At 35.7% G+C, this 14,955-nt stretch overlaps 1 protein-coding gene and 1 long non-coding RNA gene across 3 annotated transcripts in view; one reads left to right on the forward strand and one right to left on the reverse strand.

The window, feature by feature from the left end:
* The window catches only part of LOC111145595 (polypeptide N-acetylgalactosaminyltransferase 13), a 447,585-nt gene that overhangs the window by 344,306 nt on the left and 88,324 nt on the right, over window positions 1–14,955 (forward strand). The gene's annotated exons all lie outside the window — the stretch shown is intronic.
* Window positions 3,277–14,955, reverse strand: part of LOC111145603 — a 97,164-nt gene continuing 85,485 nt past the window's right edge. The window contains exon 8 of the long non-coding RNA XR_002640484.1: window positions 3,277–4,941. This is a non-coding gene — a long non-coding RNA (uncharacterized LOC111145603). The remainder of the gene's footprint in view (window positions 4,942–14,955) is intronic.

Consider the following 14,955-nt stretch of genomic DNA (forward strand, 5'->3'; position numbering starts at 1 on the left):
CGAGTCTAACTTTGATTGACAATTACTCAGGAATGGAGAGCTGGCCTTTTTCTCTGATGACTGGGTAATTTTCTTTTAGAAAGTTATGGAATGATCATGAATTTTGCACTACTGCGATACCATTTCAAAGGTCAACTCAGCCATTTACTAGTTGTATGACTTTTGTTAAGTGATTTAAACTCTTTAAGCTTCATTTTATCATCTGAATAATAGGTATATAATGTATTTCTCATTGGGCTTCTTGCCAGTTCAAACTAAATAATGGATATAGAGGGCATTAGCATAATGCCTCCTATATAGTTAACATTCAGTAAACCTGTCTTGTTAAAATTCTTAACCCTATCTCTCCAGGCCAATTCTTTCTTCTGGAGTCCAGCTCCTTCATGTCTGGATTCTTCTACTTGCATGCTAGTGTTTCCATGCCTGGGATTTCCCATTTGTTTCTATGATACTGATTTTCTTCTTATCTGGATCTTTGCCATTAATCCTTCCCAGGCAAAAATTAGACTTAGTTGGAATTTAATAACAAACGTGTGATTCCCATCTTCTGTGGGCTGGTTTTGAACTTACAAACAACTTTTAAGCTTTAGTCCCCACTCACCTACAAGTAGAATCATGCACCCTAGGCTTGCATCCATACCCAGCTTCGCATCTTCCCTCTTCCCAAACTCAAGTGGTATTGCCAAAGACATATTTATAGCATACTAAGTATTTTCAAATTTGCAATCTCATTTGATTCATGCAATAAGTCAGTTGAGGAATTGTAACTGGTCAAATGAAGAAATGGAGACTTTCCTTTTAAAAATAACATTTAGTTGAACCATATGAAATTGCTGATATTTGAGCATTATTGGCCTATGCAAACAGTTTCTTATGATTCAATCTAATACTTACCTAAATATGTAACATATGAGTTCTTTTTCTTAAATAGTCTTGGTTCTTGAAATGCATCAAATGAGGTACATGTAAATGTCACTCTTCATTCTGACATTATGCTATTGGCCACACTGAAATGAGAGAAGCCATCTTTAAGCTTTCTCCTTTGGCACAAAGGGTGGGATTCTATGGGACAGATGCTGCCTTGACATCATCAACTGACACAACATGAAAGCTCCTCAGTTTCTTCCTTCTCTCTAGAACTCAAAAAGCTAAATTCCTGGTCATGCTTGGAAGGTGGCCTTGATCTTCTTACTGGTGTTACATCCATTGATTCTTCTTGAGTTATGTGTTCAGTAGAAGACTGGTAACCTTTTGTGGAAACTTATAAATCCAATATATCCCTCTTAGCACAATGACTGACACATTATAGCTGCTTAATAAATCTTGTTAACTGAATTGACAAATTGCCTGAAATAATTTATCAGGTACTACATAATGAATAGTATATGTATATTAAATGTTCATTTTTTTCTCTTTGAGAATAGTTGACACGCAATGTTACACTAGTTTCAGGTATACAACATAGTGATTCAGTAGGTTTATATATAATATTGTGCTCACCACAAGTGTAGCTACCTTTTGTCTCCATACATGGCTATTAGAATATTGTTGACTATATGCCTTATGCTGTCCTTTTATACCCCCTTAATTGATACATTCCATAAGTGGAAGGCTGTATGTCCCACTCCCCTTAACTCATTCTGCCCAATACCTACCTCCCTTCCCTCTGGCAGCCATCAATTTGTTCTCTGTATTTATAGGTTTAATTTTGCTTTTTGTTTGTTTATTCATTTTTTTTAAGATTTCACTTGTAAATAAAATCATGTGGTATTTGTCTTTCTTAGTCTGACTTATTTCACTTAGCACAGTATACTCTAGGTCTCCATGTTGTCTCAAATGATACAATCTTGTCCTTTTTATGACTGTGTAATATTCCATTGTGTGTGGTAATATATGTGTGTGTGTGCATGTATGCATGACATGCACACATGGCATCTTTATCTATTCATCTATTGATGGACACTTAGGTTGCTTGTCTCTAGTCTACTGTTAAAAATGGGAACAGAGGGACGCCTGGGTGGCTCAGTTGGTTAAGCAGCTGCCTTCGGCTCAGGTCATGATCCCAGCGTCCTGGGATCGAGTCCCACATCGGGCTCCTTGCTCATCAGGGAGCCTGCTTCTCCCTCTGCCTCTGCCTGCCATTCTGTCTGCCTGTGCTTGCTCTCTCTCTCTCTCTCTGACAAATAAATAAATAAAATCTTTAAAAAAGAAAAAATGGGAACAGAAAAAAAGGAACTTGAAAGTAAATGGTTTTTGAACTTTATTCATTGAGGTATCTTCCTATATGAAATCAACAATCTCATGTTACCCTTAGAACATCAATTTTTCTCAAAATAGATAAAATAACATACACCAATGAAACTGTGCCTTGGGCACTTAAAAGTGGTTAAGTGTTTTAATGATTCATAAGCACTACTCAAAAATATTGTTGAGAGACTCAGAATGCAAAGAATAATTATGATTATATTTGAATTAAGCTCAAAGCTTTTAACATGAAAGAGAAAGATAGTTGTTCTGTGAACACCCCTTCGCAGAAGTTGTTATCAAAGATGCATGAAAATGTACTACAAAAATACTGCTCTACCTTTAGTTTGCAGAAACCACCGGGTGCCTCTAAACTTCCTTTAAAAGATGTCATTCAAATGATTTCTAAAATCTTGTTGGTAAGTGTGGTGTTTGGTGAAGAAAGCAGAAGTTTTTAATCTGTCATTATCAAACCAATTTTAATGTATAAGATTTCACTATATATACTCCATATTGAGGTGAAACACCCTAAATAATTGTGTTTTATGGGGCTATAGTGTCCTTTGTATACATTTTTAATGTTCTAGCAGTAATGTGACCTTTCTACTGTTCTATGGGTAAAACAGTAAACGTTTTCCTCAAAATTTTATGAAAATTTTAAACATACAGCAAAGTTGACAGAACTTTACAAACAACTGTGTACTCAGCCATCTATATTCTCCTATTAACATCTTACTGTGTACTTCCTTTATCACCTACCTAACCTTTTACGTATTAATCCATTTTATTCTTAATGCATTTTAAAGCAAATTGCCAACATCAGTACACTTCCCATGAATACGTAAATATAATACTTTATGTAAATACTAAATACTTAAGTATTTAATACTTAATATTTAACATTAAATATTTAATACTTAAATACTTAAACAGCACTAAATACTTAAAGAGCACAGCTATAGTCAATATTTGTTTGGAGGGTTTTTTTTTTTTAGGTGAAACTTACATACAATGAAATAAAAATATCGTGCATATTTCTGAGTTTTGACAAATGTATACAACTGTGTAACACAAGACTTTATTCAAAATATCATACATTACCATCACTCCAGAAGATTGCCCTTTGCCCTTCACCTGTCAGTCCCATCCTTCCAAAGACAGCTGTAGTTCCAATGCAACTCTGATGTGTGGTCTAGAACTTCGTATTAATGGAATCCATTCCAAGAGTATGGACTCTTTTGTGTAAGGCCTCTTTGACTCTGCATTTTTTTAAGATTTATCTCTGATATTGCGTGCATTACTGGTCTTTTCTATCGCTAAGTAGAATGCCATTATATGAATATGCTACACTTTGTTTACCTAGTTAATTATCCTATTAATGAATGTCTAGGTATTTCCTGTTCAGTTTGGTTTCATTTTACTATTCTGAATCAATGCACTATGGACATTTATGACCAAGTATTCTTGTGAAAATCTGCTTTCATATAATTTCCCTAAATATTTAGAGGTAGAACTTCTGAGTCATAGGAGAGATACATGTTTAAGTTTTATGAGAAATAATCAGGTTATTTTATAATCCCACCAACAATATATGAAAGTGATGGTTGCTACATCTTCATAAAAATTAGATGTTATCAGTCTTCTTAATTTTTACCAATCTGGGGTATGTATGGTGGTATCTCCTTTTAATTTTCATTTCCCTGATAACTAATGATGTTGAGTAACTTTCGTGCACTTATTGGCCATTCGAATATCCTTACTTGAAATACCTCTGTACAAATACTTTCCAACTTTTAATAATTGAGTTGTCTTTTTATATTACTGACTTGTGGAGGACTTCATATATCTTTTGTATTAGTCCTTTGTCAGATATATTTTGCAAGTATTCTCTCTCTGTGATTTGCTTATTATTCATTTTAATAGTGTCTTTTGGTGAGCAGAATTTTGAAACTTTTGATATTTATTTTAAATGTATTTGATGTTTATTTTAAACTCTTGATGTTAACTTATCAGTGGTGATTTATGAGGTCCTAAGACTTCTTTGCCTACCTCCATGTCACAGCCATTTTCCTATGCTTACTTCTTTAAAAGCTTTATGGGCTTAGCTTTTATATTTAGGTCTGTGGCCAATCTTAGATTATTTTTTATGTGTAGTGAGGTAGGTAGTGAGGTAGGTTTGAGCATTTTGTTTTGTCTGTGCAGTTATTTCAGCACCAATTTTGAAAATATTTTCATTTCCTTATTGTGTTGCCTTGGCATCTTTGTTGAAAAGCAGATATCTATTTAAGTGTATGTTTATTTCTGGACTCCTCTTTTTGTTCCATTTATCTATATGTCAGTTCTTTTGCCTATAGTATACTACCTTGATTACTATAGCTTTACAGGTCTTGTAGTGAGATAGTATAAGTCTTTCAAATTGGTTCTTTTTCAAGATTGTGTTGGGTAATATAAGTCCTCTTATTCTAATAGACCATTTAAAAAGTAAATGCCTGTTTTACCCTATTGGGAGGCATAACAGGGCGTGGAAAAGAATATTCACTTTAATACTTTCTAAAATAACAACTCAGTTTTTGGTTTTCTTTAAATGTCTCCATGTCTGAACTTTTAACTTGAGTTTTATCATTAATGGGTTGGTCATCTCAAGAAAATGCAGGGTTTCAAATATTTCCAGAGAGGGTAGATATTCTTTGAAAGTTCCTAATAAGGAAAAAAAAAAAAAGTTCCTAATAAGATACATTTCAATTATTCAAACATAATTTAAAATTAAAGTGCATTTCAATTATTTAAACATGATTTAAAGCAATGAAATATGTAAAACTTCTCAGAGGTTGAAAGTAACATGATTTCTGTATAGAAATGGATACATGAGACTTCTGATTGCATGAATGTGCCCGTTCTTGAAATGTTCATGGGTATCTGGACTATTTCTTATTTATCCTATACTCTGGTAACCCCTAAAATGCCTGGTAGTTGTCTATGGACTTAATTTATCAGTGTGTTGTTTATTTTCATTGCTGAACCTGAAAGAAGATGCCATGTAATCTTCATGAAACTGGTGGGAGAACCATGGTTGTGAATGAGACATGTTTAATTCTGGCACCTATAGGTATTCAGTGTGTTTTCGTAGCTGCTGTTGATGAGGGCCCCAAATCTTTTAAACCTTCTTAACTACTACATACATTGAGAGGTTGGATGTCTGCTATTATTTTAGACAATGTGATTATTTTTTCTTTTTAGGCAAATGTAGTTTATCTTAAACCAAATGAGATGAGTTGCAACTCTGGTCGACATTGTTTAAAATTTGTCTTGAGGTAATGTTTCAGATGTTGGTGGCTAATACCTCAGAATGTATATTTTAGGGGCACCTCCGTGGCTCAGTTGTTAAGTGTCTGCCTTTGGCTCAGATCATGATCCCTGGGTCCTGGGATCAAGCTGGCATGGGGCTCCCTGTTCGGCGGGAAGACTGCTTCTCCCTCTCCCACTCCCCTTGCTTGTGTCCCTTCTCTATCTCTCTCTCTCTCTCTCTCTCTCTGTGTCAAATAAATAAATAAAATCTTAAAAAAAAAAAGAATGTATATTACATATTACATTGCCACTGCTTTAAAAAATCATCTACATGAAGCACAAACATAAAACGCATATCAGAAAAGTTTATTACAGAATTATGAAGCATCCATTTTCATTATTACTGATATCTGAGCTGATAACCCTAGAGTTTGTTTATAAACATAGTCATAAAATCTCAAAGCTTCCATAGGACTGCTTTTTGTTTAGGAGACTGCATAAAATAAGAACTTTCCTCAAGTAAAACTATCTAATAATGTTCTAGAACTTTAGACATTATGTTCTGAGATCAAATTGTTTTTGATAATGGATTGTGAGGTTACATTTTTCCTCTTGCTACCAGTCTAACAGAGGGGATTTAAGTTTCCTCATTAGTGGTAGGAGTCAGAGTCTTAGCACTGTTTCTTCCTGCCAATATCTTTAATTGCTGTTTGTTCTTACTGAGACCAAAATTTCTTGTTTGTCATCAGGTTCCCTTTGAAATTAAAATGGTTTCACACATCTCAATTTGACTTCATTTGGGTCTGCTATTGTTCACTATATTTCTACTAAACTCAATTTCTAATGATTTCTCTTTGATCACCGTTTTATTACTATTTGTGAGCAAAGCCTCTCAGAATTGGTTTAAAACCCTGTCTTGTCTGCTTTATTTTCAACAAAGGTATCTACAGATCTTCCCATTAGCTCTCCGTTATTCATCAAGTAAATTTAAATCTAAATGCTAGTAAGTAGATTTTTGTTAGCATTCTTTGGAATAAAACCTTGAAGAAATGTGCCTCCAGTGTATTATTCTGATTTTTAAAATTCAGACTCTAAAATCCTGTGTTTTCACTTAAGAGCCTGGGAATTGCCAGTTTTCAATTTGCTTAGGTGGGATTTTAGTTATGAGAAATGTAGACCCATGGAAAAGTGCTTTTTAATCAGTTCTTGAAATCAATATGGCAATAAAGCAATACATGAGAAATAAATTATTTAAAAAAAAAAAAACCTTATAAGATGACGACCATGGAGCATTCGAGCTGATTTCATATTTACGTGAGGTATTTTTTTTTTTTAAAGACTTTATTTATTTATTTGACAGAGAGAGAGATCACAAGTAGGCAGAGAGTCAGGCAGAGAGAGAGGGGGAAGCAGGCTCTCTGCTCAGCAGGGATGCTGAGGCAGATGCGGGGTCGATCCCAGGACCCTGAGATCATGACCTGAGCCGAAGGCAGCAGCTTAATCCACTGAGCCATCCAGGCGCCCCTAGGTGAGGTATTTTATCACTTACACTAAATTATTCTGTTTAGGAAACCCTATACAGCTTTTGGTAAAGAACCACTTTCCTCAATTTTCTATGTTAATATAGTCTACTTTAGACCAGTATTTCCCAAACCTGTCATTAATTTGCATTGTTTATTATTTTTTTGCCATATCCTGACCTATATTTATTTTTTAATTTAAATTGATCTCAAATCTCATCGCAATTCATCTGAGCCTTAAACTATGAAATTATAGATTGATGCACATTAAGTACATATTTAGCTACTAAGATTTAAATTGGTATCTACCATATCACCTAGAAATCATGTTTTCCACTAGTGACACAGGTATCTGTTTAAGAAAAAAACTTTTGGTTTCCTGTGTGACCTGTATAAATATGGATATTTGACAAGACCTGTTTCTATTAACCTGGGGTCGAATGAAAAGAAATAGAGGTGTGGAGACTCAGGCAGTATGTTCAAATTCTTTAGTTAGTTTAGTCATAGCAGGAGGCAATCATGAGGCTTTGTGTTGGTGGAGAAGAGTTGGAAAAAGACTTGACTTTGATATTCTCTATAACATGGAGCAAGCTACTCAAATCATCTGATCTTCCATGTTCTACACCTGTTACAGATCTACAGTTATTTGAACTGGCCAGTATTGGTCAGAGATAGCAGATCATTTGGTAGAGGTGATCAGGACATTCTCTAACACATGGATATCAGTCATGTTTGACATTCAGCTGGTGCAACGGTAGGACTAAATAGATACCATCAATCCTTTGGTGTATGCCTTACAGCAGACAAAAAATGGCAGGATTCAGCTCTGTTATGTTTATGGCTTTATAAGATAAACTACTGGCTAAGTGAGTACTAAATAAAATGAAACTGGTAATATTTTAACTTTCCTCATTTATTTGCCTCTAATGCTTTTGGTCTTTTATACTGTGGTTCTGACTTCACAGATTTTGAGTGTATCTGAGCTTTACATGGACTATGTATGCCCTTAAAACTATAAGTATTTCTGTAGAATGTGAACATTTTTGTATATTACCTAATAGAATTGCTTAATGGAATACCTCTTGAAATCATCTTATTTGCTTTGCCCTCATGGAGATAACATGGTGTACTAAACAGGTACACTGAAACCAAGAAGACTGCTCTTCCGAGCAGCAAGTTCTGTTACACATGGAAGAGGGATCCAGTATCTTGGATGTTATATTTCTTCCCTCTTACTTCTTCTAGTGAATCACTCATTTAGATAAGCCTGCTGTGTTTATCATAAAATGATTATTTTAAGTGAATTTTGGTATTTCCTAAGGAAGTTTTTTCTCTACTCTTCATTATGTGAACTCACAGTTGGTTACATTTTGTGGGATGCTTTGGTGAAAGAACACATTATTCTATGCCAATTCTAGGTGCAACCAGAAAACTGTGTTCACTTTTCTTTAAAATTTACAGTGTCTTATATATTAAAACAATATCTATGTTCAAAATCACTTCCCTTGACTTTCCCATGCAATTTAATAACTTACACCAACAATGGGAAACTTCATACAATACCACACAAAAGAATCTTAATTGGGGCTGTTCTGGTTTTGTTTGTCTGATTGCTTCTTTTTTCTTTTTTGCAACTAACATCTTACCATTTTTCAAAGTATGTCTTTATTTGCTGATTTGATTCACAAATTTGCAGGATCTTTGAACAGGTACTTGTCCATTCCCTCTGTGTGATTCCAATTTTTATACATCTAGCTTTACTACTCAGATACTTGCCAAGTGCAATCTCCAGCTCTTTTAGTCTATAAGAAGCTACACTAGAAGAGATGTGTGACCTGCATTCATCGTACTATGATTTTTTTTTTTTACCTCACTGAAATTCACTAAAAACAGAACCTATTTTCAGCCATTCCTTATTTCAATCTGCATTCCTTGCCTGAATCACTGTAATAAAATAGTACAAAACAAATTTTGATGGGCAATTTCATCACAGTCCATCTGTTCGGTTATGCTGTGTGGCAGAAACCTAGGCTTAGGTTAGATGCTGTCTAAGGCATCTCTCCTGCTGCTCATAGGACTGCCTTACTAAAGTGTGAAGAATCAAAACAACAAGGTATTTCATTTGCTTCTATCACTGTTGTTTGACTCCCTCCCTCCTGCCCCTTTACAGTGGGCCTACAGCAGCCATCATGTAGCTAGTGGCACCAGAGATGGGAGTTCAGATGGAGTTGGAACTAGGCCAGGTATCCTGCCAGAGGTGGTCATGAGGACAGAACATTGGTGGGATGAGTCCAAGCTGTACCCCACTAGGGAGAACAGATTCAGATGGTAGAGAGACCCATTATATACTCCAGGTTCAAACAAGAGGGATAACTAAAGTGAGGGTTCAGAGCCAAGAGTGAGCAGGTAGGCAGAGACCAGACCTACACTGGAGCTTGTCGTAGTCCAGCAAAGAGGACTGCTGCTGGGAGCCATTGTGCCCGGGACTGCCGTTTACCAAACGGAGGGCTCCTGAGATTGAAAGATCATGAAAATATTGACAACTACCTTGGTACTTGAAGGCTAAAACTAGGCCATGCTGAAACTTACGGCTTTCTCCTTACTTTTCTGGTAAAATTCCTCAGATCTCCTACTCAAAGGAAGGGAATCTGCTTGTGATTCATGGGTCACTTGTTCTTCCTCCAGAATGGCCTTGCACATTTTATTATATTTTATTTGAATGTAAATGCAATTACTGAGCAGTAAATAATGATTTTCCTTACCCATTGATTACTTAGTGCATGTTGATGCATTGATTTGTACAAGTCCAGCTTAAAATGGAGCAGATGGGTATGTAAAGGTTTATTCAAAATCAATGTGAATTAGATTGCTGCTCCCCAGTAAAATGGATTGTAAGTTAGAATGGCTATTTTCTTAAACCTAATGTGATAGAATGCTGTCTAAGGCAATCTGTTAAGGTGCACTGACTGAAAATGCAGCTCTTGATCTCAAAAATAAGCATTGCAAAAGATACTATGATTTAATGAGCTTAGATATAAATATCATATGAAGGGACCATATTGTGTCTCGGAAAATGTAGTTAATGAATTTTAGCAAATCTCTGGAAAAAAAACTTGGCAATAAATCTTGTAAAAAAGAAAGATAATCATATTCTTTTGAGTTATACAGTATTACATCGACTGCTTTTCTTCCTAGATTGGGTGTTTGCAAATATTCCCATATACATATGTTACAGTAGTTTAATCATTACTCTGAATGCAAGAGTGCTGACGGGATGGCTTCAGTTAAAGGAAAATCATTAACATTTATGTCCTCATTACTGCTGTTGCTTACAATGTAAAGAAAATGATAACCCATATACAGTTCGTTGGTTCTCTATTCAAGCTTGTTCTTCAACACAAAAACTGTCTAAACATTCATGTTCCTGATTATTAAGGGAATAGGCAATTCTTTGTCCAGCTCCTTTTCCTAGGTAGATCTTGGAGGTTTGGAAAGTCCAGGCAGGAGAGGAAGGTGTCAGAGACAGTACAAAAGATGGGTTTTATTCCAATACAGGGTACCACTTTGGCAGAAAACAAAACATATTCTAAAATGAATGTGGGCTTTTGGATTTCCAAAAAAAAAAACACTGGAAGTGTTGATCAGTGGGTTGTGCTTCTGATTCCTTGTCCATTTACAGAGTGGCAGATTTGCAACAGTGTACCTGCGTGTGGCTAGATGTCCCAAAGAAAGCCTGTTCTCATAAATGAGTTTACTCAATAATCTTTTATTGAGTATATAATTTGTACCAAGTAGTACACTGTGCACCAGGAATTTAAAGATACGTAAAGCAGACCTCCTGCTTTCAAGGAACTGTTGGGTGTGAGATCCTGATAACTATCAGGTAATGTAAGTCCTACGCAAGCTGTGTGAGTATGATGCTCCACGAACCCAGAGGAGAAAGGGTGAGATGACTCCATCCAAGGGCTGTTACGGCATTTGAGTTGGGTCGTAAAGATGAAATTTGGAGCATTGGGATAGCAGGGAGAAGATGGGATTGGTGAAAAAGCGGGGAATTCGGTAAAGCAAGAGAAATGAAAACATAGTACATAGTTTAGAAGAGTAGGTTATGTAAAGTAATTGGAGCAATGAGCAGTTGGTGGGGAAAGAAGATAGATCTTTAACAGACTATGTTTCCTGTGTATTTTTCAGACTAAAACACCTAAAAGAGCATCTTACTTATTTTTGTCAGATTATTTAAGTTTAGGGAGGATGTTATTGAGGAGAATGTGGTCAAAACTTCTGGATGTATCACTGAATGGGCATATTTGTAGGTCAACAGATAGAACAATGTATCTATACACCGTGTGTGTGTGTGTGTGTGTGTGTGTGTGTGTGTGTGTGTTATAAACAGTCCTTTCTAGTTCAGTGTGTGTGACCTGAATTATATTATAGTTCCAATTCTGACTCTGCCCAAATATGTTTCGGCTTAAGTTCTCAAACTTTCTGAAATGTAACTAGGTGGTCTTTAGTATTTCTTTTGGCTGTAATCTTCTTTAGGGTGACCATACAATTCTGTTGTTCAAAGCAAAATATAAGGAGTCAGACTGTCTTGGGTTCGAATCTTAGCTCTAATACTTACTAGCTGTGTAAGGTTTTTCATTTTGTTATAATACAGGGTATACTCTAATCCTGATTCCTCTTGCATAAAATTGAAGTGATTTATAAAATTTAATATAATTTAATAATAATTTAAAAATAGTGCCTACCTCACAAAACTGCCTTCAGATTAAATGTAAAATGCTTACTTAGCCCATTTTCTGTCATGTAATGAGGTGCTTAACAGATGCTACTGATTAGTATTATACTATATTGATTAGTAAAATAGCAATGTCCACTCAATTTCTTAGCCTTTGAATGTAGAAAATCAGCCTTTGTATTAACATTATTCATCTTGACCTTGGGCAGTGACTTCTAATCCTTGAATTTTAGTTCTAGCTTTTCTAGGACTTAATGGTTTCTCTTCTAGTACTCCCCTAAGGCCTGATTTATTTTTAGAAAACTAATTAGACCCATTTCTTAAGGTAACTCTTCCTTGACTGCCAAACTTGATTTAGTTTATTCATAGTTCTGAGTAAGAAATGCCACCACTATTCAGCCCAGTCACAGGGAATTGACACTGACTGGGCTATCACTGTAGAAATAGGAGATAAGGGGTAAGGTAAGCAGGCTGGATATGTAAAGACCTGGGTGGCCACAGAAAAAAAGATGGCACTCTATTATTATTGCATAAACATAGGCAATAAGAATCAGAAAGCTCCTTAGAAGTTTCTACTCTAGTACTCAGAAAATCCCTCCCATCAAGAAGTGAGTCCAGTTTTCCACCTCTTGAATCTAGACTGGTCTTATAATTTGCCTTTGTGGCCTAACTGACATAAGGAAAGTTCTGAGCCTGGGACTGAAGAGGACTGTGCACCTCATTCCTCTGTCTTGGAAGAGAGAAGGCCTGCCATGTGAGCAAGCCAATTCTAGCTTATCGAAAGGTAAGAGATACATGGAGAGAGGTTTCACTTCATCGCAGCCTTCCCACCTGAAATCATCATAAACAAGCCAGCCCCTATCAGTTCAGCAGCTCTTCCCAAATGGAACATACCTCAATATCATAAAAGCCGTCTACAAGAAGCCCACAGCGAGTATCATTCTCAATGAGGAAAAACTGAGAGCTTCCCTCCTAAGGTCAGGAACACGGAAAGGATGTCCACTATCACCACTGTCGTTCAATGTAGTACTAGGAGTCCTAGCCTTAGCAATAAGACAACAAAAAGAAATAAAAGGCATCTGAATCGTCAAAGAAGTCAAACTCTCATTCTTTGCAGATGACATGATATTCTGTGTGGAAAACCCAAAAGACTCCACCCCAAAATTGCTAAAACTCATACAGGAATTCAACAAAGTGTTAGGATATAAAATCAATGCACAGAAATCAGTTGCATTTCTATACACCAACAGCAGGAGAGAAGAAAGAGAAATTAAGGAGTGGATCCCATTTACAATTGCGTAAAAACCATAAGATACCTAGGAATAACCTAATCAAAGATGTAAACAATTTGTATTCAGCAAAGGATAGAATGCTCATGAAAGAAATGGAGGAACACACAGAGAAATGGAAAAACATTCCATGCTCTTGGATTGGAAGACCAAATGCAAGATGAAACTTAAACCAGAAGAGAAGAGAAAAAAGCCCAAACTGATGGCCTGTAAGAGTTGTGAGCCAAATAACGGACTGTCATTTTAGACACTGTGTGGGGTGGTTTGTCCTGTAGCAGAAGTTAACTGCTATCCTTAGCAATGTAGGAATCACCTCTAAAGTATCTCCTACAAGCTTTTGCGTTAAAGAAAAGATTCCAGCTTTCATTTTCTCCATATTTATTTTCATGACTGAGGAGACTCTGTGGGCTCAATAATTAGTTTAGATCAACCTTTAAAGTCTTTAAAATATTAAACACATTAATTGAATTTTCACCATAACAGAATTAAGTCACAAATAAAATTCATGGTCTGTTTTTGAGGTACTGAATTTCATTATGCATCTTTTAAATTGTCAAGAATTTTTTTTTTTTATTTCTAATTTACTTGAACCTAGTGATATTTTCTAGGCTTAAGTGCATCTAATACTTGCATTTTGTTGTTTTTTTTCTTACCCAATGTAACTGATGTCTGAGATTTGCTGAAGTTTTCTGAATCCAGTTTTGATTTTTGTTAACTCTCTCTAGCACTGTTACACCTTAGCTGTGTCAAAAACCCAATAGGCTTGGTGAGGCAGATGTGTGCCGGTCCTACCAGCTCACCCCAGTTTGAAAGACGACTCTTTCATCATTCCTGTCTTCCCGTTATGGCTTAGATGTTCTCAAACTTTGGCTTGCCTCCAGTCTTCTCAGAGCAGCACTCTGAATTATGCCTATGGCATTTGTTTTATCTTTTTTTGGGTAAATGTCCTGATCATTTATTCTACGGCTTTCTGTGATGGACCTAGTGAGGATTCTGCCAGCCATAGTTATCTCTATCAATCCATCAGCTAATTGCACGACCTTTTCTTAAAAATTCAATTTTGCTGCAATCACTGTTCTGCACACTCTGACCCATTATAGTAATGAAAGAAAATTAAAGCACACTCCAAAATATGAAAAAAAGCAAAGAGCAGCAAGATGAAATGAAATGGTTATGTCTATAGCCTGAAATTTAAATGTGGGCAAATTCTTTGTCTGGAGGGAGTTTTTATGTGAAGCTCTTTTAGAATAAATATAAAAGATAAAGACTAGAGTTAAATAGAAGTGTTGAATTGACTCCCCAGACCTGTGCCTTCCACATCATGTTTATGCAATTGTGTTTTTAAGTCAATGTCTTTATTCATCTGAAAATGTCACCCAAGTGCTTTATCCCAGCTACAAAGGAATCACTTTCAGTACTGCTCAGTGGGTTGGCATAAAAGTTTTAATCTCTTTATAGTCATCAGATGAAACTAACTAAAGGGAGGGGTATCTAAAAAATGAAACAGTCTCAATCATTTACCTTTCAATAATTATTTTTTGATGTTAAGAGCATTTAAAATCCATCATCCTTCACCTACAGATTGCAAAAGCCAAAAGTCACACAGGTTATTTACTGACTGGAATACAAAGAAAAGTATCTTATATTGAGCAGAGATGAGAGACTGTTGTCTCTCCCATAGAATTCAAATTATCCCAGAATACTTATTTGTAGGCAAGTGATATTGCACTGAGAGACAAAGAAATAATTTCCAACTCTTACAATTATGGAAATTTGTAATTTTATCTCATGGAGTTAAAATAGAAACAATTTTTAATTAACATATTCTGGGAACCTCATAATGCAACCTCTTGTTGGCAAGAACACATTTAACCTAACT

This window comes from Enhydra lutris, unplaced genomic scaffold (genome assembly GCF_002288905.1).
Source record: "Enhydra lutris kenyoni isolate GAN:26980312 unplaced genomic scaffold, ASM228890v2 scaffoldscaffold1, whole genome shotgun sequence".
Taxonomy (NCBI): domain Eukaryota; kingdom Metazoa; phylum Chordata; class Mammalia; order Carnivora; family Mustelidae; genus Enhydra; species Enhydra lutris.